The following is a 26,138-nucleotide window of genomic DNA, read 5'->3' on the forward strand; positions in this document are numbered from 1 at the left end:
CCATGAGATATGGACCCAATTTAGACCTCATTTTGTTGGAGAAAAACCATTACATACAGTTTATACATCAGTAGGTGGTATTAGAAATACACAATTCCTTACATGTAACACAAACAGCTTTATTTTTTTTTAATAGATTTTGTTAGGGATGAAAGTGTATGCTGTACCACTGAGATTTATCACTTTATCCATCATTTATAATCTTTAGCCAGGAAATAAAACAGGCAAAACATGAACATTGATTTAAATCCAACCAAACTACTTAATTTCCAAACAGAAATGTTGGATGAGGTGTATGTTTGTTGATGTGAAACAATTGTGATAAAAAAAAGTGCATTATAGATAAAAAAGTTTTAAAATTAAACATGCAGTTAATACCCCACATCACAAAATATTATGACTAATCATCATAGACACTCACTGTAAATGAGCATGAATAATTTACATTAAAGGTGCTATTATGTAAGAATTGACCACCTGTCAAATTCATACTCCAGACAAACAGGGGGCAGTATATCTCCAGAAAGTTGGGCCGTCCACCCCATCAGAAGAAATGTAATTTATGTCATTATGCAAATAAATAAACAAACAAAGTCATATACACACTAAAGGGTTAGAAATGGAATATGCACAATGTATTAAATACAACCCCAATTCCAAAAAAGTTGGGACGTTGTGTAAAATGTAAATACGATCAGAATGTAATGATTTGCAAATCTGTTTCAACCCATATTCAATTCAATACAATACAAAGACAAGATATTCATTGTTCAAACTGATAAACTTTATTGTAAATATACAGTGTCATGCAAAAATATTCATCCCCTTTGGTGTTTGCCCTGTTTGTCCGGTATTCACCCCCAAAGTCAATACTTTGTAGAGCCACCTTTTGCTGCAATTACAGCTGCAAGTCTCTTGGAGTATGTCTCTATTAGCTTAGCACATCTAGCCCATCTAGATTTTTGCCCATTCCTCAAGGCAAAACTGCTCCAACTCCTTCAAGTTAGATGGGTTGTGTTGGTGTACAGCAATCTTCAAGTTATGCCACAGATTCTCAATTGGATTGAGGTCTGGGCTTTGATTAGGCCATTCCAAGACATTTAAATGTTTCCCTTTAAACCACTCCACTGTAGCTTTCACAGTATGTTTAGGGTCATTGTCCTGCTGGAACGTGAACCTTCATCCCAGTCTCAAACCTCTGGCTGAGTCAAACAGGCTTTCCTCCAGAATTGCTCTGTATTTAGTGCCATCCATCTTTCCTTCAGTCCTGACCAGCTTTCCAGTCCCTGCAGATGAAAAACAGCCCCACGGCATGATGCTGCCACCACCATGCTTCACTGTAAGAATGGTGTTCTCAGGATGTTGGGTTTGTGCCACACATAGCATTTCCCATTATGGCCAAAAAGATCAATTTTAGTCTCATCTGACCAGAGAATCTTCTTCCATGTGTTTGGGGAGTCTGCCACATGCTGTTGGGCAAACTCCAAACGGGTTTTCTTAAGCAATGGCTTTTTTCTGGCCACTCTTCCATAAAGCCCCACTCTGTGGAGTGTACGGCTTAAAGTGGTCCTATGGACAGAGACTCCCATCTCCGCTGTGGATCTTTGCAGCTCCTTCAGTGTTATCTTTGGTGTCTTTGTTGCATCTCTGATTAATGCCCTCCTTGCCCGGTCTGTGAGTTTTGGTGGGCGGGGCCTTCTCTTGTCAGGTTTGTAGTGGTGCCATATTCTTTCCATTTTGCTATAATGGATTTAATGGAGCTCTGTGGGATATTCAAAGTTTGAGATATTTTTTATGACCCAACCCTGATCCATACTTCACAACTTTGTCTCTGACCTGTTTGGAGGCTCCTTGGTTTTCATGTTGCTTGCTTAGTAGTGTAGCAGAGTCAGGGTCCTTCCAGAACAGGGTGATTTATACAGACATCATGTGACAGATCATGTGACACTTTGATTGCACACAGGTGGATCTTAATCAACTAATTATGTGACTTATGAAGTGAATTGTTTGGACCAGCTCTTATTTAGGGGTTTCATACAAAAGGGGGTGAATACCTATGCACACTACAGATTTCTGTTTTTTCATCTTACCTTTAAAGTGGTCGGCATGTTGTGTAAATCAAATGGTTCTAACCCTCCAAAAATCCATTTTAATTTCAGCTTGTAATGCGACAAAACAGGACAAACACCAAGGGGGATGAATACTTTTGCAAGACACTGTACACTCATTCTGAATTTGATGACTGCAACACATTCCAAAAAAAGGTTGGGACAGGGCAACAAAAGACTGGAAAAGTTGTTGAAGCTCAAAAAACATCTGTTTGGAACATTTTACAGGTAAAAAGGTTAATTGGTTATTGGAAAGTTTTAGTCATTCAGAAGCAAGGAAGGGTCGAGGTTCACCAGTTTGTGAAAAGCTGCGTGGGCAAACAGTCCAAAGGTTTAAGAACAATGTTTCTCAAAGTACACTTGCAACGAATTTAAGGATTTCACCATCAACAATCCATAACATCATCAAAAGATTCAGAGAATCCAGAAAAATCTTGGCACATAAGAGGCAAGGCCAAAAACCAACAGTGAATGCCCGTGACATTTGACCCCTCAGGTCAAACTGATAAAACTAATATGACTGTATTAAGGATATTACTACATGAGCTCAGGCACGCTACCGTGCAAAGTGAAAGCTATATATCAACAACATCTCGAAACACCGCCAAATTTTCTGGGTTCAAGCTCATCTAAGATGGAAGGACGCAAAGTGGAAAAGTGTGCTGTGGTCTGACGAGTCCGCATTTCAGATTGTTTTTGGAAATCATTGCCATTTTGTCCCACACAGTAAAGATGAAAAGGACCATCCAAATTGTTACAAACACGAAATTCAAAAGCCAGCATCTGTGATGGTATAGTGATGTGTTAGTGCTCATGGTAACTTGTACCTCTGTGACGGCACCATTAATGCTGAAAGGTACAGACAGGTTTTGGAGCAACATGCTGCCATCCAGATGATGTCTTTTTCATGGACGTCCCTGCTTATTCCAGCAAGATAACACCAAGCTACATTCTGTACGTGTTCCAACAGCATGTCTTCATAATAAAAGAGTGCAAGTGCTAAACTGGCCTGCCTGCCTCTCATTGAAAATGTGTGGCACATTATGAAGTGCAAAATACGACAATGGAGACTCCGAACTATTGAACAACTGAAGTTGTATATCAAGCAAGAATTTCACTTTCAAAACTTCAACAATTAGTGTCCTTAGTTCCCAAATTCTTAGTGAGTGTTGTTAAAGGAGAACTGAAGGCAAAATTTTTTATTATCAAAATTCTATGTCATTTTATTAAATATCGGAATGCATTTTTGATCGATATTTTGTCGCTGCTATAGCAAGTTATGAGTGTTTGAAATATGCTCTGTAATATATCAGTCCATATATCAAAGTGACGGCCGTAAACGAGATTCGTTGAGACCTGTGCGAGACATCGTAGGACGGAAGTAAAACGTACAACGGAAATCAAAGTGACCGACATCTGCCAACGTTGTCAAAAGATGCGCACGCTGTCTTTCGAATGCTGATGTAATCAAGCCGGAAGTTTTGTTTGTTTTGATAGCAATCAGGAAAGTTTGAAAAAAGTAGGTAGTAATTGTCATTTAAACTCGTTTTTGTGCAATATTTCATTTGGAAAACAGTTTTCAAAATGGCGGCACTGACACTTCACGCTTCGAAGTCTCGCACAAGTCTCGTGAAGATCGTGTGGATAAGCGACGCCTGCCGTGGACCAAATGAACTAAATTAAACATGGCTAAAAAATGAATAGGCGGATAAGTATAATATTTAATTGCGATTAGTTGCCAATACGAGTCACGATATAAGGTTACTAAAACCGAAAACGTAATTGAATAACACGTTAATTAAGAAATAAAGCAAGTTTAAAAATGACTTCAGTTCTCCTTTAAAAGAAAAGGTGATGTAACACAGTGGTGAACATAACTCTGTCCCAACTGCTTTCAAATGTGTTGGAGGCATTAAATTCAGAACGAGCGGGTATTTACCAAAAAAAAAAAACCAAAACAATAAATTTTAACAGTTTGAACATTAATTACCTTGTGTTTGTATTGTAGTTATTTGAATATACATCAAAAAGGGTTGTTGCTTTGTTTTTTTGTTTTTTTAACTTAGAAGTGTGTCACACATATGTCTATGTGGCAAATTGCATTGTATAACAGAGATTGAAAAGCAAAGCATGTGCATACAGTACATTCTGCAGTGATATGTTACGTAAATTATTAATTAGCTCGCTACCTAGCATGCTACATAGCTAAGCAGTAGAATATAGTCATGAAGTTATGACAGCTGTTCTGAGTAGGTGGAGTAATGAAAGTCATGAAAGGACATTTGATCATGGTGGTGTTCACAATGGTGATCTAACCAAAGAATTAGAAGAAATAAGTTTAAAAAAAAAGGCGTACAGGGCCACTTCCATCGTCTCCCTGCGGCTGTTGGATTTGCTAAAGGGAAACTTTCCTGGAGCTGAAACACACTTTCTTCTCTGCCAAACAGGAGGCTTGATTCTACAGACATGGCTTTGTTTCTGTAGGCGATATGGTCTACCCATGAGGCAGCAAAGATCTCCTACAGCCTGTGATGAAAGAAGCTCCTCTGTTTGCCAGAACGTCTGCCAGTGAAGACACTAAACTGCTGAAGTAGCAGCCAGGAAAAAAGAAAAAAAAATCCAACAACAATAGCTCAAGAGCCATCAGTCACATCGATGTAGGAATGTGTCCTAGTGCCAACTAAAAGACAATAACTGTCCTTTACATCAGGTTCCATCATTAAGACTCTTGTGTTGTTGTTTTTAACGTTTCAACTCTACTTGCTGGTCTTTTTTCATCCACATCTCCTCTACAGAGCTTCTCGTGAAGCAATACCTGAAGTCTCATCACTGACTTCCTGTTCCTGCAAGCATCAAAGGGTTCTGCACCACATTATACACACACCCTGGTTTAACACCTGCACCCCAGCTCGGATCTTCAAACTTCATTAAGATTGAAGCAAAATCTCTGTCCCCACATGAGCGTCTCACTGCAGCTCAGACAGTAAAGATGGGCAATTTCTCTCCAGTCAATATCAACGGTAACATTTTACACTTACATACTGTACACCGAGTGCGTATTGTAAGTACGTTTGTACACCTGGACTGACCGTGTCATTCTTGTTAACTGCTTATTTTAAAAATTCTGAAATTATTTTAATTATTCTTAGAGATGATATGGTGCAGCTTTTTTTATTTTCTTGATAAACATTGAGTACGAGTCAATATCAACACCCATCCGATATTGTTTTCATATCAACAATATAATACAACAAAGTACAATAAATATAATAAAGAATAAAGTATAAATATAATACAAATGAATCCTAACAATAGACAAAAAAAAAACAGCCAAATTTTTTTATATTTGTAAATACGTCCAGTTTTTTACTTTTCTAAATCCAATTCTAATCTTTGCCATTAGTTATAGGGTCTGATATCTGATATGCTTTTTTCCAATATCTGATCCGCCGTATCAGAGGTATTGGCCTGATACTGATTCTTGCTATCGGATCAATGCTGACTCTCATTACTGTTTATGCATTGTTGAAATGTTCATTTCCCAGTGAGCACTTCAGCAGTTCCTTTTGCACATTTTCCAAGTTACTTCAGTTCAGTTCAGTTTTATTTGTCATATATAAGTTAACGGGTGGCACGGTGGTGTAGTGGTTAGCGCTGTCGCCTCACAGCAAGAAGGTCCGGGTTCGAGCCCCGTGGCCGGCGAGGGCCTTTCTGTGCTGAGTTTGCATGCTCTCCCTGTGTCCGCGTGGGTTTCCTCTGGGTGCTCCGGTTTCTCCCACAGTCCAAAGACATGCAGGTTAGGTTAACTGGTGACTCTAAATTGAGCGTAGGTGTGAATGTGAGTGTGAATGGTTGTCTGTGTCTGTGTGTCAGCCCTGTGATGACCTGGCGACTTGTCCAGGGTGTACCCCGCCTTTTGCCCGTAGTCAGCTGGGATAGGCTCCAGCTTGCCTGTGACCCTGTAGGACAGGATAAAGCGGATACAGATAATGAGATGAGATGAGATGAGATGTAAGTTAACACAGGGTCAAAATTACAACATTACAATGAAATGCATTGGACGAGAGAAGAACCAGAAACAAGTCTCTCATCATTGGAGTCCTTCAGAAGTTTAAAAGAATAGTGATCTCATCTCATCTCATTATCTCTAGCCGCTTTATCCTGTCCTACAGGGTCACAGGCAAGCTGGAGCCTATCCCAGCTGACTACGGGCGAAAGGCGGGGTACACCCTGGACAAGTCGCCAGGTCATCACAGGGCTGACACATAGACACAGACAACCATTCACACTCACATTCACACCTACGCTCAATTTAGAGTCACCAGCTAACCGAACCTGCATGTCTTTGGACTGTGGCGGAAACCGGAGCACCCGGAGGAAACCCATGCGGACACGGGGAGAACATGCAAACTCCACACAGAAAGGCCCTCGCCGGCCACGGGGCTCGAACCCGGACCTTCTTGCTGTGAGGCGACAGCACTAACCACTACACCACCGTGCCTCCAAGAATAGTGATATAGAAAGTAAAAGTCATAAATATAAAATAGAAATGAAATTAAAAGTCTTATATAAGAGAAAGTCTGTGCATGTATTAACTTGGGGGGGGGGGGGGGGGTAGTGCAAGTGCCAGTACTCTGTAGGTACCAAAGAAGGCGACTGGACTTGCTTGAAATCCTTGAAGACGGTTCGCCTCTCATCCGAAAGGCTTCTTCAGTTCTGTCTGACTAGCAAGGAGTTCCAGGTATTTATCCTCTAGTGGACCAAAAGCAACCCTGATGAGAGTCGTTGAGGTCACATGGGTCATTGACCCTCTCAGTCGTCCTGTAGGTGTTAAGCCCGGCACACACAGGTGACTTCTCGTCGCAAGCGTATTGCGATTTTTGGATGCAAGTTTCCCCTCTTGGGTAGCTGTGTGTGCGTGTTATCTGCGACCAGTGGGTGATTTAGGGAGGGGGATGCAAGTCACGTGTAAATCATGTGACTACTTCGCGGGCGGAGATTAACTTAGCCTTTGGAGGTGATTGCTTTGTTATTGCAAAGACACGCACACGCGGCGTTATCTCTGCAACAAGTCAGCAACTGGTGATTTTTTTGTCACAGAATATCAAGCATGTTTTATACCTGCAATCTATCACAAATATCTGCACACGAAGCAATTTTTCGCTTGCGTCAAAAAGTTGTACGACCAAGCAATGGAAAATCGCTCATGTGCACTGGGCTTTAGGGTCACTGGAGGTTGGCTCTCTCTGCCATCATGTGAGTCTTTGAAGTCAGCAACCCACAGATCACCCTAATGACCCTCTAGGCTGCTAACATCATTCACACCTGGCCCCCAGGGACCCAAACACCTACAGGACAACGGAGAGGGTCAACGACCCATGTGACCTCAACGACTCTTCTTAGGGTTGCTTTTGGTCCACTAGAGGATAAATACCTGGAACTCCCCACTAGTCAGACAGAACCTTTCAGATGAGCGGTGAAATGTCTTCAAGGATTTCAAGCAAGTCCAGTCACCTTCTTTAGCAGCTATGGTTTACGATGACCTGGATGACTGAGAACCAAAACAGGCAAGCACCAGTACTGTACATTGGAGAAAGTGAGGTGTGTAAGTGCCTATAATTGCATGTTGGGGAAAGACAAATTAAGTACTAATACCAGTTAGTGGTTGTACAGTTAATGACAATGTAAATGTAATTTGAAATGAACCAACCAACCAAAACCAAACAAACATATGGGATGGTAGTCCATCAGGTAGCATCACCAGGGATGTTATACAGGAGGAAACAAGCCTGGATAGAAATCTATAAGAAAAGTCCTTAATGCCAAATATGGCGATTGTACGCATATATTCCGGCCCTCTCCCCAAAAAGCCAATCATCTCCAAACCAGGAAGCATGTTAAGCCGATAGTTTTGTTGTATTGATGCAAACACACAATTGCACATGCGTAATAGAAGTATAGCGACTTCATAGCAACCTTGTGCATGCATAGTAAAAGTATGGCCTGTGCTGTCAGAAATAGGGGTACAGTAGGAGTCCATTTCTGTCCCCTAGGGGTGCCATTAGAAATTTTGGACCCTATGAAAGAATATAATATTGCCCCACCCCGTAGTGGTGGCTACAATTATCGATGCCTTAACGATCTTTTGGCTGTTGCAAAAGTAGAAAAGACTTTCAATACGTAAATTGTGCATGAATAACTGCTCAAACTTCCACTGGAAAAAAAAATGAGTTGATTCCCGATTACATATGCCGCTTTTCCACTACCGACGCGGCTGAGTTGGGCTGAGCCGTGCTGTGCTGAGTTGGGCTGAGTCGAGCTGAGTGGGGCTGTTAGAGTTGCATTTCGACTACAACTGCGCTGAACCGTGCTGGCTGGAAGTGGGTGGACACATTGGGTGGAGTTAGCGAAAGTGGATGGACGTCACGTGATGTCGTTAGGTGGCGCAAACAGTGACATCAGTGACCTTTTAAGCGGTAGTCTCACGACCCGGATAGTAAACAATAAACATGGAGGACATGGAGTCGTTAGTGTTGCTGGTCTTGGTGCTGTGGCTTGTTGTCACCGACAACGGCAACAGATACTGGCAAGAGCATATAGATGAGGCGAGGCGCATAAGGCTTCAGAAATTCTCGTAATTCGTAATTCTTCTTCTTCCGGGTTTACGGTGTTTACAGATCCCAGCGGGGCATGTGTGGGCATGTGAGGACACTCCTCCTCACCAATCAGTGCACAGGGGAGTGTCTCCTCATGCCCCCAGCCTCACTTGGCACGGTTTGGCTCGCTTCAGCCCCACTCCAAAACCGTGCGAGTTTTGGGTGCTGAGTAGGGCTGAAGCGAGCTGAGTCGTGCTGCTCTGAGGTAGTCGAAACGCGAGCCGTGTCGGGCTGAAGTGAGGTGAAGTGAGCTGAAAAACGGTAGTGGAAAAGGGCCATTAGCTTATTAGATCACATGACACCGTTCCACAATTATCGACACTTTTGTCCACAGTTACCGACACCGTTCCACAATTATTGACACCTTTGTCCACAATTATCGACATCCAGATGATTATTTGTTAAAAAATAATGGGTATGTGGAATTAAGTTAACAAAACATTGTTTTTATTTAAAATTTGTTTTACATAGACTTATATTTAGTACAAAATATCTTTTATATAAATATATGGATGTCGGTGTTTACGTAAATGAGGAAGTAATTCTAATGTTTGTAAACAAATGAACTGATAATGTTTAACCTGCGTCAGAAAATCATTTTGTTCCACTTTCTAAGTATTTTTGTAGATCACAGTTTGTTAATAATTCATTGTTGTTTGTATTAATTTCTAGTTTTGTAGTTTACCGATAAATATCAACAGGGAATCGACATCGTAACCACATGAACATCCAGGTCAAAGGTCGCATGTCATTCCTTGAACCAAAATATAAAATGTCTCCTGATATTGTAATATGTGGTGGATATTTACAACATACTGCAAAAAAAAATCTGAATGGAATAGAAAAATCTGAATATTTCAAGCATGTAATTTTTTATATGTTAAGAATTTAATTCTGCTCTAATTCTATTTACTGCAATCAGATTCTAAATACTCTATAAACATTCCATTCTGTTATGAATCAGAAAAAAAATATTATAAATCACAGCACTTTTATTTTTTTAAAGCTCTTCATCTACTTCAACGTTACACAAAGATCGATCCATAACTGTTGTAAGTGAACCTTAATTCCACAGGGTGTCGATAATGGTGGACACCGGTGAAAGTGGTCACTATTATCAACACCTTACGTGACGTCTCAAACGCACGTTTAGATACAAAATGGTGGCTGTCAAATGAAAGAGTAAGAAACAAAATAGGTTTTGATGAGGAGATCATGAAATATTGGTGAATTTGATCAGTAACAACATGTCCATGATCTTTCCAGCATGCTTACCTGCGATGATAACGTCCGGGTTTTCCAAAGAAATTGCTGATCGTGCTGAAAAATATTCCATCTCAGGTAACAAGCTGTGTCAGACAACAAGAAGATATCTTTATTTCATACTAAACACTAAAATTTACAAATAACATAAACATAAAACAGACAAATAGTATGATGCTGCCTAGAAATAACTGAAAAGCTAATCGAGCTAGGCAGCAAACAAGATCAAGATCAAAAGGTGAGGGTGAGGCGGGTCTTCAGGTTGATTAATTAACCAATAATAACTGTTGGAACTGAAACTCACCTTTGTAAAATTGTTTTTTATTGTTAAATCTGAAAAGGTGTTGATAATTATGGACTGTCGATAATTGTGGCCACCGCTCTCTCTCTGTCTATCTGTATATATACAACCCCAATTCCAAAAAAGTTGGGACAAAGTACAAATTGTAAATAAAAATGTAATGCACTAATTTACAAATCTCAAAAACTGATATTGTATTCACAATAGAACATAGACAACATATCAAATGTCGAAAGTGAGACATTTTGAAATTTCATGCCAAATATTGGCTCATTTGAAATTTCATGACAGCAACACATCTCAAAAAAGTTGGGACAGGGGCAATAAGAGGCTGGAAAAGTTAAAGGTACAAAAAAGGAACAGCTGGAGGACCAAATTGCAACTCATTAGGTCAATTGGCAATAGGTCATTAACATGACTGGGTATAAAAAGAGCATCTTGGAGTGGCAGCGGCTCTCAGAAGTAAAGATGGGAAGAGGATCACCAATCCCCCTAATTCTGCGCCGACAAATAGTGGAGCAATATCAGAAAGGAGTTCGACAGTGTAAAATTGCAAAGAGTTTGAACATATCATCATCTACAGTGCATAATATCATCAAAAGATTCAGAGAATCTGGAAGAATCTCTGTGCGTAAGGGTCAAGGCCGGAAAACCATACTGGGTCCCCGTGATCTTCGGGCCCTTAGACGGCACTGCATCACATACAGGCATGCTTCTGTATTGGAAATCACAAAATGGGCTCAGGAGTATTTCCAGAGAACATTATCTGTGAACACAATTCACCGTGCCATCCGCCGTTGCCAGCTAAAACTCCATAGTTCAAAGAAGAAGCCGTATCTAAACATGATCCAGAAGCGCAGACGTCTTCTCTGGGCCAAGGCTCATTTAAAATGGACTGTGGCAAAGTGGAAAACTGTTCTGTGGTCAGACGAATCAAAATTTGAAGTTCTTTATGGAAATCAGGGACGCCGTGTCATTCGGACTAAAGAGGAGAAGGACGACCCAAGTTGTTATCAGCGCTCAGTTCAGAAGCCTGCATCTCTGATGGTATGGGGTTGCATTAGTGCGTGTGGCATGGGCAGCTTACACATCTGGAAAGACACCATCAATGCTGAAAGGTATATCCAGGTTCTAGAGCAACATATGCTCCCATCCAGACGACGTCTCTTTCAGGGAACACCTTGCATTTTCCAACATGACAATGCCAAACCACATACTGCATCAATTACAGCATCATGGCTGCGTAGAAGAAGGGTCCGGGTACTGAACTGGCCAGCCTGCAGTCCAGATCTTTCACCCATAGAAAACATTTGGCGCATCATAAAACGGAAGATACGACAAAAAAGACCTAAGACAGTTGAGCAACTAGAATCCTACATTAGACAAGAATGGGTTAACATTCCTATCCCTAAACTTGAGCAACTTGTCTCCTCAGTCCCCAGACGTTTACAGACTGTTGTAAAGAGAAAAGGGGATGTCTCACAGTGGGAAACATGGCCTTGTCCCAACTTTTTTGAGATGTGTTGTTGTCATGAAATTTAAAATCACCTAATTTTTCTCTTTAAATGATACATTTTCTCAGTTTAAACATTTGATATGTCATCCATGTTCTATTCTGAATAAAATATGGAATTTTGAAACTTCCACATCATTACAATCCGTTTTTATTTACAATTTGTACTTTGTCCCAACTTTTTTGGAATCGGGGTTGTAGATAAAGATTGTTTATCACCAAGGATTCAAATGCCAAAAGACAGACGCCGAACCTTCTTGGTAGTAAAATCATGGCTTGAAGAGGCTCTAAACTATCCATAACCTTAACCATAAGGTACATAATTCAGAATCTGTCATATAATTGTACTACCACAGTGTGTTGTGAGATCTATGTGTATGTGTTATTAACATTTGGATGGAATGAGCTGCATGCTTGGTTCGTAACATTAGCTGATCATAAAGGGAAACAAAAGGGTGATCTTAAAAGTGGCAATAGCATTATCACCTTTACATTTTAAGTCAAGCTATCTAACAATCTTTTTTAGCCAGTTTTTCTCCATTTCATTAACGGAATGTCTATATGAACGTTATGAGCTAAAATCGTACTTGCTTGCGATAGCTAGCTGCTCACATGGTTAAAGCAGCATAAATACTAAACATCGGTCTGCATGAGCCTTAACCCTAAAGCCCTTTGTTCACAGATTGCTCTGTAAATACATTATCAACAAAATACTGCTCGCCTCCTTCTGCTTCAACTGGGAGGGGGTTCGAGGGAGGGTTTACTAATGCTGAGGCTGCATCTATGCATGTTGAGGTCAGACCTCATGAGTGAACACGCTAGTTACTAGCATGCGTCTTCACCTAGCTGGTGCACGAGCTGTATAGCGAACTTACAAATTCACTGAGCTCTTTGGAGACCAAAATTACATTCATTACTCGTCTCATTTTCAGTGGCAATAAAGGTAACCTATGACATATTTAAGTAAAATGACACTGCATTGTAAATTAAGTTGTTAACTTGATCATCAAAGCAGCGGTTTAGCTACAATAATAATCTTCTGTAGCGTTAACGTTACTGTAGCATGTTAGGTTAATAGCCACCGAAAGAAGGTCAGTGAATAAACGTATAGGCCACCTTTCTTCAGAAAAAAACTGGGTGACTAACTGTCAGATCTTTTTTCTCTTTCTCAGCTTTCTATTGCCTCTCTTTACGTTTCCGGTAACCCGATTTCTTCATCATGGTGTCAATCTACTGATGGTTCACCATCAATTCTGCTTCTACAGTGCAGCTAATGTTAGTGCTGGATTGGATCTATTCGAATAATTTTGCGGAAAATGGAAAAACAAACCAGAAGGTTGTTGTATTTGCTTATTTTAAGAGACGAAATTATGAAAAATATTTTAATTAAATGAACTTACACATAGGAATAATATTAATATTGTCCTCTCAGGGCCCTCTGTCAATGCTAGAATCATCCTATTACCCCCCGTGGCGCCCCTGCTGTCCCCCAAGGTACAATTTACACTGATGTACCCTCTAAGGCTCATTATTAGACCTTAAGGTAACTATATGTACCTTTTTAGGGTCAAAAAAGTATATATACTGTATGTTCCAAAGCACTATATAAAGGGTACAAATAAGTACCTTAGAAGGAACTGGCCCAGTGACAAGCCGGTGTAGCCCTAAAGGAACAACAATAATGTACTTTATTTTCTGAGAGTGTGTGTGGGGGGGAAGGTTTTTAAAACTTATCTTGGGGCAAAGTCACCAAACATTTATCCCCATTTATTTACAGTGGTGCTTGAAAGTTTGTGAACCCTTTAGAATTTTCTATATTTCTGCATAAATATGACCGAAAACATCATCAGATTTTCACACAAGTCCTAACAGTAGATAAAGAGAACCCAGTTAAACAAATGAGACAAAATATTATACTTGGTCATTTATTTATTTGGGAAAATGATCCAATATTACATATCTGTGAGTGGCAAAAGTATGTGAACCTCTAGGATTATCAGTTAATTTGAAGGTGAAATTAGAGTCAGGTGTTTTCAATCAATGGGATGACAATCAGGTGTGAGTGGGCACCCTGTTTTATTTAAAGAACAGGGATCTATCAAAGTCTGATCTTCACAACACGTTTGTGGAAGTGTATCATGGCACGAACAAAGACGATTTCTGAGGACCTCAGAAAAAACGTTGTTGATGCTCATCAGGCTGGAAAAGGTTGCAAAAACATCTCTAAAGAGTTTGGACTCCACCAATCCACAGTCAGACAGATTGTGTACAAATGGAGGAAATTCAAGACCATTGTTACCCTCCCCAGGAGTGGTTGACCAACAAAGATCACTCCAAGAGCAAGGTGTGTAATAGTCGGTGAGGTCACAAAGGACCCCAGGGTAACTTCTAAGCAAATGAAGGCCTCTCTCATATTGGCTAATGTTAATGTTCATGAGTCCACCATCAGGAGAACACTGAACAACAATGATGTGCGTTTCAGGGTTGCAAGGAGAAAGACACTGCTCTCCAAAAAGAACATTGCTGCTCATCTGCAGTTTGCTAAAGATCATGTGGACAAGCCAGAAGGCTATTGGAAAAATGTTTTGTGGACGGATGAGACCAAAATAGAACTTTTTGGTTTAAATGAGAAGCATTACGTTTGGAGAAAGGAAAACACTGCATTCCAGCATGAGAACCTTATCCCATCTGTGAAACATGGTGGTGGTAGTATCATGGTTTGGGCCTGTTTTGCTGCATCTGGGCCAGGATGGCTTGCCATCATTGATGGAACAATGAATTCTGAATTATACCAGCGAATTCTAAAGGAAAATGTCAGGACATCTGTCCATGAACTGAATCTCAAGAGAAGGTGGGTCATGCAGCAAGACAACGACCCTAAGCACACAAGTCGTTCTACCAAAGAATGGTTAAAGAAGAATGAAGTTAATGTTTTGGAATGGCCAAGTCAAAGTCCTGACCTTAATCCAATGGAAATGTTGTGGAAGGACCTGAAGCGAGCAGTTCATGTGAGGAAACCCACCAACATCCCAGAGTTGAAGCTGTTCTGTACGGAGGAACGGGCTAAAATTCCTCCAAGCCGGTGTGCAGGACTGATCAACAGTTGCCGCAAACGTTTAGTTGCAGTTATTGCTGCACAAGGGGGTCACACCAGATACTGAAAGCAAAGGTTCACATACTTTTGCCACTCACAGATATGTAATATTGGATCATTTTCCTCAATAAATAAATGACCAAGTATAATATTTTTGTCTCATTTGTTTAACTGGGTTCTCTTGATCTACTTTTAGGACTTGTGTGAAAATCTGATGATGTTTTAGGTCATATTTATGCAGAAATATAGATAATTCTAAAGGGTTCACAAACTTTCGAGCACCACTGTATATGGCATATGATTAAAAATAAAGCTTTTATTGTCACATACAGTACAGTATACATGTACAATATAGTGAAATTCTGCCCTTTGGATATCTTAACTCGGGAAGCCATGGTCTAATGGTTAAAGAAGCAGCTTTAGGACCAAAAGGTTGTGGGTTCAAATCCCTGGACCAGCAGGAATGGCTGAAGTGCTTTTCAGCAAGGCTACAAACTCCAGGCTGCTCTGGTTATGCTGTATCTTGCTTGGGATAAGAGTGTCTGCTAAATGCCTGTGTAATGTAACTTTAATAGGATGTTGGAGCACATGACATTCTGCCTCACATCTCATCTCATTATCTCTAGCCGCTTTATCCTGTTCTACAGGGTCGCACGCAAGCTGGAGCCTATCCCAGCTGACTACGGGCGAAAGGCGGGGTACACCCTGGACAAGTCGCCAGGTCATCACAGGGCTGACACATAGACACAGACAACCATTCACACTCACATTCACACCTACGCTCAATTTAGAGTCACCAGTTAACCTAACCTGCATGTCTTTGGACTGTGGGGGAAACCAGAGCACCCGGAGGAAACCCACGCGGACACGGGGAGAACATGCAAACTCCACACAGAAAAGCCCTCGCCGGCCCCGGGGCTCGAACCCGGACCTTCTTGCTGTGAGGCGACAGCGCTAACCACTACACCACCGTGCCACCTCATGTCATTATATAACAACATTATGGTGTCTGGAAAAAACAAAAAAGCAAAAACCAACCACCTGTGAACACCTGCCTTGCATTCTGCAGATTATTATTATGCCGTAGTCAGCTGGGATAGGCTCCAGCTTGCCTGTGACCCTGTAGAACAGGATAAAGCAGCTTGAGATAATGAGATGAGATTATTATTATTATTATTATTATTATTATTATTATATAGTAAAGAGACGTGAAGAAGAAAGAAGCAGTTGTCTTCATTTACTGTATGTGTTTTAATTTTGAAAGTTGAAATGCTTCCTCTGCAAACAGACCACTGGTGGGTTTTCCAAGAGCCTTTTAACGCTAAGAGCATCTTAACTAGGAGAGAGAGAGAGAGAGAGAGAGAGAGAGTTCATTGTGCTGTTCACGCTGCCATTTAACAATGATCTTTGTGCTACGATGCTTTTGGGAAACTCGGCCAGTTTTGGACTGGTAATAGAGCAAGGAAGTCAAGGTTTCTGTTAGCCACCAGGGGGCGACACGTCATCTCACAACAGTATCACAACTTGCTTTAGGACGCCTGTACTGTATATATTTCATTGTATGTCATATTACATTCATGTTACCTTTTTCTGGATGTCAGAAAACAATTTACAGCATCGTTCATTCATTAGATTTTCCATTTTATCTTTTTTTATTTGATCTCAGAGACAGGGCCAATCTTAATTCATTATTTAGGAGCTAATAGCAAAAAAAAAGAATTTGACCTGCAGTTAACACCTGCCTGCAAGTACAAGTGCAATTACTTTTCCATCACCTTGTAGCCATTCAGTGTGTATGATAAACACATGATATACAATAAATCTTCTTGGTTTATATTTAAATACATGATTTCTAAATGGGGCGGCACGGTGGTGTAGTGGTTAGCACTGTCGCCTCACAGCAAGAAGGTCCGGGTTCGAGCCCCGTGGCCGGCGAGGGACTTTCTGTCCAGAGTTTGCATGTTCTCCCCGTGTCCGCGTGGGTTTCCTCCGGGTGCTCCGGTTTCCCCCACAGTCCAAAGACATGCAGGTTAGGTTAACTGGTGACTCTAAATTGACCGTAGGTGTGAATGTGAGTGTGAATGGTTGTCTGTGTCTATGTGTCAGCCCTGTGATGACCTGGCGACTTGTCCAGGGTGTACCCCGCCTTTCGCCCGTAGTCAGCTGGGATAGGATCCAGCTCGCCTGCGACTCTGTAGAACAGGATAAAGCGGCTAGAAATAATGAGATGAGATGAGAATGAGATTTCTAAATAAATGTATCATTTCTCAGTAAGTGTCAATAATATCATGACAACAATATTTAAAACCATTATACGCTCACCGCTCACTTCAAGAGGAACTTGTTCTTGATTCTCAGATTCCTGTTCTTGGCTGCAGGAGTGGAACCCAACGTGTTATTCTCTCTCTGTTGCATGCTGAGTTGCTTTTCTGCTCACCACGATTGTAAAGAGCGATTATATGAGTTACTATATCCTTCCTGGCAAAAAATAAATAAATAAAAATTGAACCAATCTGTCCATGTTCCTCTGACCCTCTCTTATCAACAAGGTGTTTGTTTCCACGCACAGAACTGTTGCTCACTCAGTGTTTTTTTGTACTCTAGAGACTGTTTGTTGTGTGTGAAAACCCCAGGAGGAGATCAGCAGTTTCTGAAATACTCAAACCAGTCCATCTGGATCAAACCAACACCCATGGCAGCCAATCAAGAGATTGACTGATTAGAGAACTGCATAAAACAGCAGGTGCGTGGATGGGTATTTCTAATAAAGTGGCCAGTGAGCATATAACTTGCAATATATTAAAGTCAAACATTCAGTCCCGTCCCAAAGTATTGGAACAGCAAGGCTGTTTTTGCTTGTTTTTGCTACACACTGAAGACATTTGGGTTTGAGATCAAAAGATGAATATGAGACGATAACTTTCATTTCCTGGCATTTACAGGATCTCGACGTATTAAACAACTTAGAACATTGCACCTTTGATGGCAGAACACACAATTTTGAGGTGACTAAAAGTATTGGAACAGACAGTCTTAAAGTAACTAACACCTATTTTTTTGGTTGCGTGTCCTTTGCAACCAATAACAGCATCAAGCCGGTGAACAACTGACATCACCAAACTGTTTCATTCTTCTTTTGTGATCCTTTTCCGGACTCGCACCACAGCTTCGTTCAGTTGTTTGTTTTGGGGGTGGTGTTTCTCCATTCAGTCTCCTCTTCAGGAGATGAAATGCTGCTCAGTTGGGTTAAAATCTGGTGTTGGACTTGGTTAGTTTAAAACCTTACACTTTTTTCCCCTGATGAAGTCCTTTGTTGTGTTGACAGTGTAATTTGGGTCATCGTCACTGTCTGAGCCGACTTGCAGTTAAGCTCGCGTTGGCCTTCGAGATGGCCAAGGGCGATATATATTTTTGGTCCTTCCCGCTATAAATTAAAATCTGATTAGATAGATAGATAGATAGATAGATAGATAGATAGATAGATAGATAGATAGATAGATAGATAGATAGATAGATAGATAGATCCTTTAATAATCCTTTACAGGAAATTACAGTGTCACAGCAGCACAACATTCAGACATCACATCACACATTACCTCACCAATAACTCTAATAATTGAATACTACTGTTAGGTTAAAATAGATAAATAAATAATAATACTAAAGCAGAAGGAGTGCAGTTACTTTTGTGCATTATAGAACCTTATAGCAGCTGGTATAAAGGACTTCCTAAATCTCTCCGTTTTACATATTGGTGCAATCAGTCTCTGACTAACTACTATTGTTAACCACTTTCAGGGCATGGAGTGGGTGTTGAGAGTTATCCAAAATTGCCCTCAATTTACTCAGGGATCTGGCCTCTGTCACCTGCTGAATTGTTGGGAAAACAGTCCCTACCACTGATCCCGCCTTCCTAATTAGCTTGTCCAGTCTTTTGTTGTCAGCAGCACAGGCTCCCACACCCCAACATACAACAGCAAAGAAGAGGGCACTTGCCACCACTGAATGGTAGACACTGCATAGTAAGGGCTGACAGATATTAAAAGATCGCAGCCTTCTTAAAAAATAAAGTCGGCTTTGGCCCTTCCTATACACAGTCTCCATATGACTCCTCCAATCCAGCCCACCATCCAGCTGCACTCCCAGGTACCTATGGTTGGCAACCACCTCCACCTCAGTGCCTCTGATGGTGATTGGTGTTGGTTGAGTCCTTTTCCTCCCTTTCCTGAAGTCCACAATAAATTTGGTTAATTAATTAATTAATCTGTCACTTCCTACATAAACATACACTGCCATGGCCTTCTGTCCCGGCAATGAAGTCCTAACCAATGAGTGAGCAGCTCTAAACTTTTCTCAGCCAAGACACAACAAACAAAACAATCTCATTGGAGAACTCGATTTTAATGTTTTCAGGACAGTAACTGAAACTAATTTGATAGAAAATGAGGCCGAATTAGAATTAGAAGAGAATAATTATAATTAAATGATGAAAGAATGAAAGAAATGAACAAGCTCAACTATGAGCTACTGCTCACTGATGTATCTCCCCTGCTCTCGCTTATATCAGAACGTAAGCAGTCGAAGGAATAGGACGCTTATTATGAATGTTGACTTCAACAAATAATGAACCCTGAAACAAATAAGTAAAGAGCAATGTCTCTCCCCAGGGATTTCAAACAGCATCCTGGGAAACTGTCATTTTGAAGTAGCATTTTGCGTCTTCAAATAGCATCAAAATCCACCCTGCATGTTTCATAAATACATTCAGTCGGTAAACAGGAAGTCGATGTGTGACGGACCTGAAAATGGTATACATGGTATAGAACCCCAAGCTGAAGTTTGGTACCAAGTACCAAGTGGCTATGATTTGTGATTGCTGAGAAAAAAGGTGTTTCAGACGGACGGAGATACAGATGGACGGATGGACGGACAGAGGTAAACCAGTATTCCTCCCCCAGAACAGGGGTATAACATTATATACAGGTCCTTCTCAAAAAATTAGCATATTGTGATAAAGTTCATTATTTTCCATAATGTAATGATAAAAATTAAACTTTCATATATTTTAGATTCATTGCACACCAACTGAAATATTTCAGGTCTTTTATTGTTTTAATACTGATTATTTTGGCATACAGCTCATGAAAACCCAAAATTCCTATCTCAAAAAATTAGCATATCATGAAAAGGTACTCTAAACGAGCTATTAACCTAATCATCTAAATCAACGACTTAACTCTAAACACCTGCAAAAGATTCCTGAGGCTTTTAAAAACTCCCAGTCTGGTTCATTACTCAAAACCGCAATCATGGGTAAGACTGCCGACCTGACTGCTGTCCAGAAGGTCATCATTGACACCCTCAAGCAAGAGGGTAAGACGCAGAAAGAAATCTCTGAGCGAATAGGCTGTTCCCAGAGTGCTGTATCAAGGCACCTCAGTGGGACGTCTGTGGGAAGGAAAAAGTGTGGCAGAAAACACTGCACAACCAGAAGAGGTGACCGGACCCTGAGGAAGATTGTGGAGAATGACCGATTCCAGACCTTGGGGGACCTGTGGAAGCAGTGGACTGAGTCTGAAGTAGAAACATCCAGAGCCACCGTGCACAGGCGTGTGCAGGAAATGGGCTACAGAGAAGCAGCACTGGACTGTTGCTCAGTGGTCCAAAGTACTTTTTTCAGATGAAAGCAAATTTTGCATGTCATTCGGAAATCAAGGTGCCAGAGTCTGGAGGAAGGCTGGGGAGAAGGAAATGCCAAAATGCCTGAAGTCCAATGTGAAGTACCCACAGTCAGTGATGGTCTGGGGTGCCATGTCAGCTGCTGGTGTTGGTCCACTGTGTTTTATCAAAGGCAGGGTCAATGCAGCTAGCTATCAGGAGATTTTGGAGCACTTCATGCTTCCATCTGCTGAAAAGCTTTATGGAGATGAAGATTTCATTTTTCAGCACGACCTGGCACCTGCTCACAGTGCCAAAACCACTGGTAAATGGTTTACTGACCATGGTATTACTGTGCTCAATTGGCCTGCCAACTCTCCTGACCTCAACCCCATAGAGAATCTGTGGGGTATTGTGAAGAGGAAGTTGAGAGACACCAGACCCAACACTGTGGATGAGCTTAAGGCCGCTATCGAAGCATCCTGGGCCTCCATAACACCTCAGCAGTGCCACAGGCTGATCGCCTCCATACCACGTCGCATTGAAGCAGTCATTTCTGCCAAAGGATTCCCGACCAAGTATTGAGTGCATAACTGAACATAATTATTTGAAGGTTGACTTTTTTTGTATTAAAAACACTTTTTTTATTGGTCAGATGAAATATGCTAATTTTTTGAGATAGGGATTTTTGGTTTTCCTTTACTTTTTTGCCAAAATCATCAGTATTAAAACAATAAAAGGCTTGAACTACTTCAGTTGTGTGTAATGAATCTAAAATATATTAAAGTCTAATGTTTATGAGTACATTACAGAAAATAATGAACTTTATCACAATATGCTAATTTTTTGAGAAGGACCTGTATATAACATTTGAAATGCTGATATGTTTGGGCTTCTCTGAAGGTCTAGAAGGCCCTGAAGGTTCCCCTCTGCTTACAAGAGAAAAACATATCAATGGACATTGAAAAACTGGAAAAGACAGTGTGTATTTATAATAATAATAATAATAATAATAATAATAATAATAATAATAATAGTTGGCTTTGTTTGTGGTATATCAGATATATTCTGTTCAGCTACTTGTGTTCGACTTGTTCAATATCATGCTAGCTGAATGGAATATATCTGATAGAACACTCAACACCAGCCAATATTATTTAAATATGTCATAATTATGTCTTAGTATCACATAACTATGAAATCATGTTTCTCATAATAATCCATCCATCCATTATTCACGGGTAGGGCGGCACGGTGGTGTAGTGGTTAGTGCTGTCGCCTCACAGCAAGAAGGTTCGAGCCCCGTGGCCGGTGAGGGCCTTTCTGTGCGGAGTTTGCATGTTGTCCGCGTGGGTTTCCTCCGGGTGCTCCGGTTTCCCCCACAGTCCAAAGACATGCAGGTTAGGTTAACTGGTGACTCTAAATTGAGCGTAGGTGTGAATGTGAGTGTGAATGGTTGTCTGTGTCTATGTGTCAGCCCTGTGATGACCTGGCGACTTGTCCAGGGTGTACCCCGCCTTTCGCCCGTAGTCAGCTGGGATAGGATCCAGCTCGCCTGCGACCCTGTAGAACAGGATAAAGCGGTTAGAGATGATGAAATGAGATAATCGTTCACACTCACATTCACACCTACGGTCAATTTAGAGTCACCAGTTAACCTAACCTGCATGTTTTTGGACTGTAGGGAAACCCACGGGGAGAACATGCAAACTCCGCACAGAAAGGCCCTCGCCAGCAACGAACCCAGAACCTTCTTGCTATGAGGTGACAGTGCTAACTACTACACCATGAAAGAAGATAATATCTCATCAGTATGACGTGACTTCTTTTTTTTTTTTTTTTCAAATGCTGGAAACGGGCTTCCAGAACAATGACTCATGACAATTATTCCTGATCGTGTTGAGACAGACACCTCCCTTTGGGTGGAGATCATTTCCAGGGTGATGGTCTCACTGTGCACTGCTCATTTCCCCCAGCAGGCTGCACACCAGTCATACTTTTCCACCTGACCCACCCTGACTGTGTTCGGCTCCATCCCTTATGGCACCCTGTCTCACACCAAGTGCACTAGATAGTGTGCAGGGGGCTGTGATCTCACACCCTGCGGAGCGCGCGGTCCTGCTCACTCGGCTGCAGTTTGACAGTGCCTCGCTGTGCGCGTTTGTGTTTTGTTTTCCCGGAAGTGGAACTCTGAGAGGAGTTTTGACGGAAGTTTTGGGGACCTTTCCTTCTTCCCCGTGCAGTGGGATCTGCTCTGGCCATGGTGACACTGCTGCTCTTCTCACAGGCTCTGAGTGGGAGCTGCTTGTGCAGGGTAGAGAGTAAACGCACCTCCGGCGTGCAGGAGAAGAAGCTCCTCCAGGGATTCAGTGTGGAGCAGCTCTGGGTCCTGCTGGCTCCTGCAGTCCTGCACTAGAACCTCTTCATCCAGCACACAGCCTGCACACTGCACTGGTGGGTTTGTTTGTTTGTTTGTTTATTCTGCTCTGTAGGTTGCATGTGCTGCTGTTTTGCAAGTTTTTTTTTTGGGTGGTGGTGGAAAATGTTTTTTTGTTTGTTTGTTTTGGACAAACGTCTACTAAAAAACTTGGAAACAAACAGACCAAAACAAAACTTTTTTTTTTTAAAAAACATTATTTATTTATTTATTTATTTATTTATTTATTTGGTAGACTTGAGCCTCAAAATTGCAATAAATAATTAAATGAAATAATTAAATGGATGAATAAAAGGTTTTTCTTTTCTTGATAAACCTCTGCTACAATCTATAAATAAATAAATACTTTTTTGGACAAACTTGTGCCATAAAATATGAAAATGCCTCATCTCATCTCATTATCTGTAGCCGCTTTATCCTTCTACAGGGTCGCAGGCAAGCTGGAGCCTATCCCAGCTGACTACGGGCGAAAGGCGGGGTACACCCTGGACAAGTCGCCAGGTCATCACAGGGCTGACACATAGACACAGACAACCATTCACACTCACATTCACACCTACGCTCAATTTAGAGTCACCAGTTAACCTAACCTGCATGTCTTTGGACTGTGGGGGAAACCGGAGCACCCGGAGGAAACCCACGCGGACACGGGGAGAACATGCAAACTCCACACAGAAAGGCCCTCGCCGGCCACGGGGCTCTAACCCAGGACCTTCTTGCTGTGAGGCGACAGCGCTAACCACTACACCACCGTGCTGCCCTTTATGAAAATACCTAATTTATATAATTTCTTTTTTGGCCAAACTTTGGAAATTGTAACAACAACAACACAAAAAAAGTGTTCATGAAAATATTTGGTTTTGATTAGATTTCTGCTACAAAACCTGTGGAAAAAAACCCCCAGTAAATAATAAACAGTAGATAAACAAGATTTTTTTTTTCCAAACTTGTGCGACAAAATTGCCAAACAAATAAATAAATTCTATTTCTTTTTGGCCAATCCTTTACCAGAAAATTGGAAAATAAGCTTAAAGGACCCATGGCATGGTGGTTTGTTGATGCTTTAAACGGGCTCGTAGAGGTTTCCGGATGTTATATCCGCAGCCTTTCTCGAAATGAACCCTCGGCACGTAGATATAGCCTCCTGGGAGAAAGCCCCATTTCAGCGCTTTTCCCAGTGCGTCGTTTTGCTAATGAGAAGCAGGAGGCGGGGAAGGGTAGAGGGTGGGGACGGGTCTTATCATTAATATTCATGACATGTAAACGTGTTACCTCTGATTGGCTAACAGCACTGTGACGCTACCTCCAGTGGGTCAGAACAAGCGGATGTGGGTGTCTTACTATGGCGAGAGAGAAGGAACAAACTGCGAAGGGAAAAATACCGCGCGCTGACGTCATTAAGGTGCGACGCGAGGAAATAAAATAAATTCCACAAATGTTTGGGTTTTTACTAAACAAACAAAAAAAATGAACGAGTGACTTAAAAAAAAAGAATGTGGGTGTCTTTGTAAAAACTGTTTTGATTGGCTATTATAACAGAGCATGCTGCATGCTTTTTGGTTTTGTAGCGCAGAGTACCTGGCTAACTGCAGGAAGCGGTTAGCTGCACAGCTAATGTAGCCATTGCAAGGCTAACGTGGCACCGATTTTAAAACACGGCAAAACGACTTAACAGTTATACACTTACTTGTTCGGTGTTTGTGGCTGATGCGGCAGGGATGCTTGGTACGGACCCAGGCTTCAGTGACAGTTGATGTGCAAAACCTGCCCTGTACTGTCCCAAGTTGTGGAAACATTCCTCAGGAAAATGCTTCCGATAAACATGCACCGTCTTAGGTAGACTCGACGGCGTATTATTGGAGTAAATAAAATTAAGCCACTGCGTCTTCAGGGGCTCTCCCGTCGGCAGTAAAAACAGACTCCTTTCTGTGTTGTCACATCCATGTACAGCGCAACTTCCATGTTTGGTGGCAACTTTTGAGCTGGGCGGGGCAATCCATACAGTGGGTGGGAATCCAGAGGGGGGGCGTGGGGATCATCTCCCTTGCTGACGTAGGCAAGGGAAGAGTTTATCAACGCGCCGTTTTGACGCGCCATTCTCAAATGTTGGGCATAGTTTGGTTTACACATTATGAAATTTCTAGCCACTGGAGTGACTTAAGAAGGTCAGAGGAACTCATTTTAACGTTAAAAAACCTCAGAAAGTGAAAATTTCATGCCATGGGACCTTTAACCAAAAATCTGATTATTTTTTGAGCCAAATTTGTAGTACACTATTAAAGACAAGATTGGTAATTCTAATTTTAAAATCTTGCTTTATTTATTTTTTATTTGTATTTTTGGCCAAACGTATGCTACAAAATTTGGAAAAAAGAGATTTTCTTTTTTTTTTTTACTTGACTGTCTTGTGAACTCTTCTCTGTATGTTTCCGTTGTCCTTTGTGTCACCTCTTTTATCAAACAATCTGTGAATACTCCTCCACTGTTCGGAGTTCTTGTTTCCTCTGATCCGATAAACACCATCGATTGCCTCATAGATTTCCAAGCTGTTTGATTTTCTGCTCATAGATCCAGAAAATCCAGTTCCGTAGAAAAGCCTTGATCCTTCAGCTGGATGCTGTGTGTAGGTTAGGTTATGTTACGTTACGTTACTTTTCCTTTGCCAGGCCATTTATAAATCTGTGGTGGAGCAGCTTTATTGCCTTCTCGGTATTTTACAGAAATGTCGGAGGAACAGCACAGCCTCTGAAGAAACGGGCACCGTTCTGCTCTTCCTCACAGGCTGTCAGTCAGCGGGACTTGTTGTGATGTTTGCAGATTTAGTTTTGCACTTGAGCTGTGAGGTTAACGTAGCGAACATGGAGGAGAAGCTTATAGCTACTAGTTTAGCGTAGCTCGTGTAATTGTTTCACTGTGTAAGATTCTGAGTTCTTCTACAGCTTAGTTGAAAGCTCGATTCTGATTGGTCGAGAGGTGTTGATTTAATTTTCACTGGTTTATAAGAGATGATATGATCCTACAGTTGTGGTCAGAAGTTTACATACCGTGACATGAATGTCATCTCAGATATGAATGTCATGGCAATATTTGGGCTTTCAGTAATTTCTT

The 26,138-nt window shown here is 41.3% G+C and overlaps 1 protein-coding gene and 1 long non-coding RNA gene across 5 annotated transcripts in view; one reads left to right on the forward strand and one right to left on the reverse strand.

Annotated features, from left to right (window-relative positions):
- Window positions 1–290: 290 nt before the first annotated feature.
- Window positions 291–17,545, reverse strand: LOC132891121 (uncharacterized). Of its 2 annotated transcripts, none has more exons than XR_009655277.1 (3): window positions 17,265–17,545; window positions 10,040–10,113; window positions 291–4,693 (listed from the first exon to the last, which is right to left on the reverse strand). It is a non-coding gene; the product is annotated as an uncharacterized LOC132891121 (long non-coding RNA). The 2 variants fall into 2 exon arrangements; XR_009655276.1 differs by having other exon boundaries at window positions 17,258–17,545.
- A 5,166-nt stretch (window positions 17,546–22,711) lies between these two features.
- The window catches only part of itprid2 (ITPR interacting domain containing 2), a 175,499-nt gene continuing 172,072 nt past the window's right edge, over window positions 22,712–26,138 (forward strand). For all 3 annotated transcript variants that reach the window (XM_060928968.1, XM_060928974.1, XM_060928970.1), the window contains exon 1: window positions 22,712–23,047. The gene's annotated coding sequence lies outside the window, so the exon portion shown is untranslated. The remainder of the gene's footprint in view (window positions 23,048–26,138) is intronic.

This window comes from Neoarius graeffei, chromosome 9 (genome assembly GCF_027579695.1).
Source record: "Neoarius graeffei isolate fNeoGra1 chromosome 9, fNeoGra1.pri, whole genome shotgun sequence".
NCBI classification, from domain to species: Eukaryota; Metazoa; Chordata; class Actinopteri; order Siluriformes; family Ariidae; genus Neoarius; species Neoarius graeffei.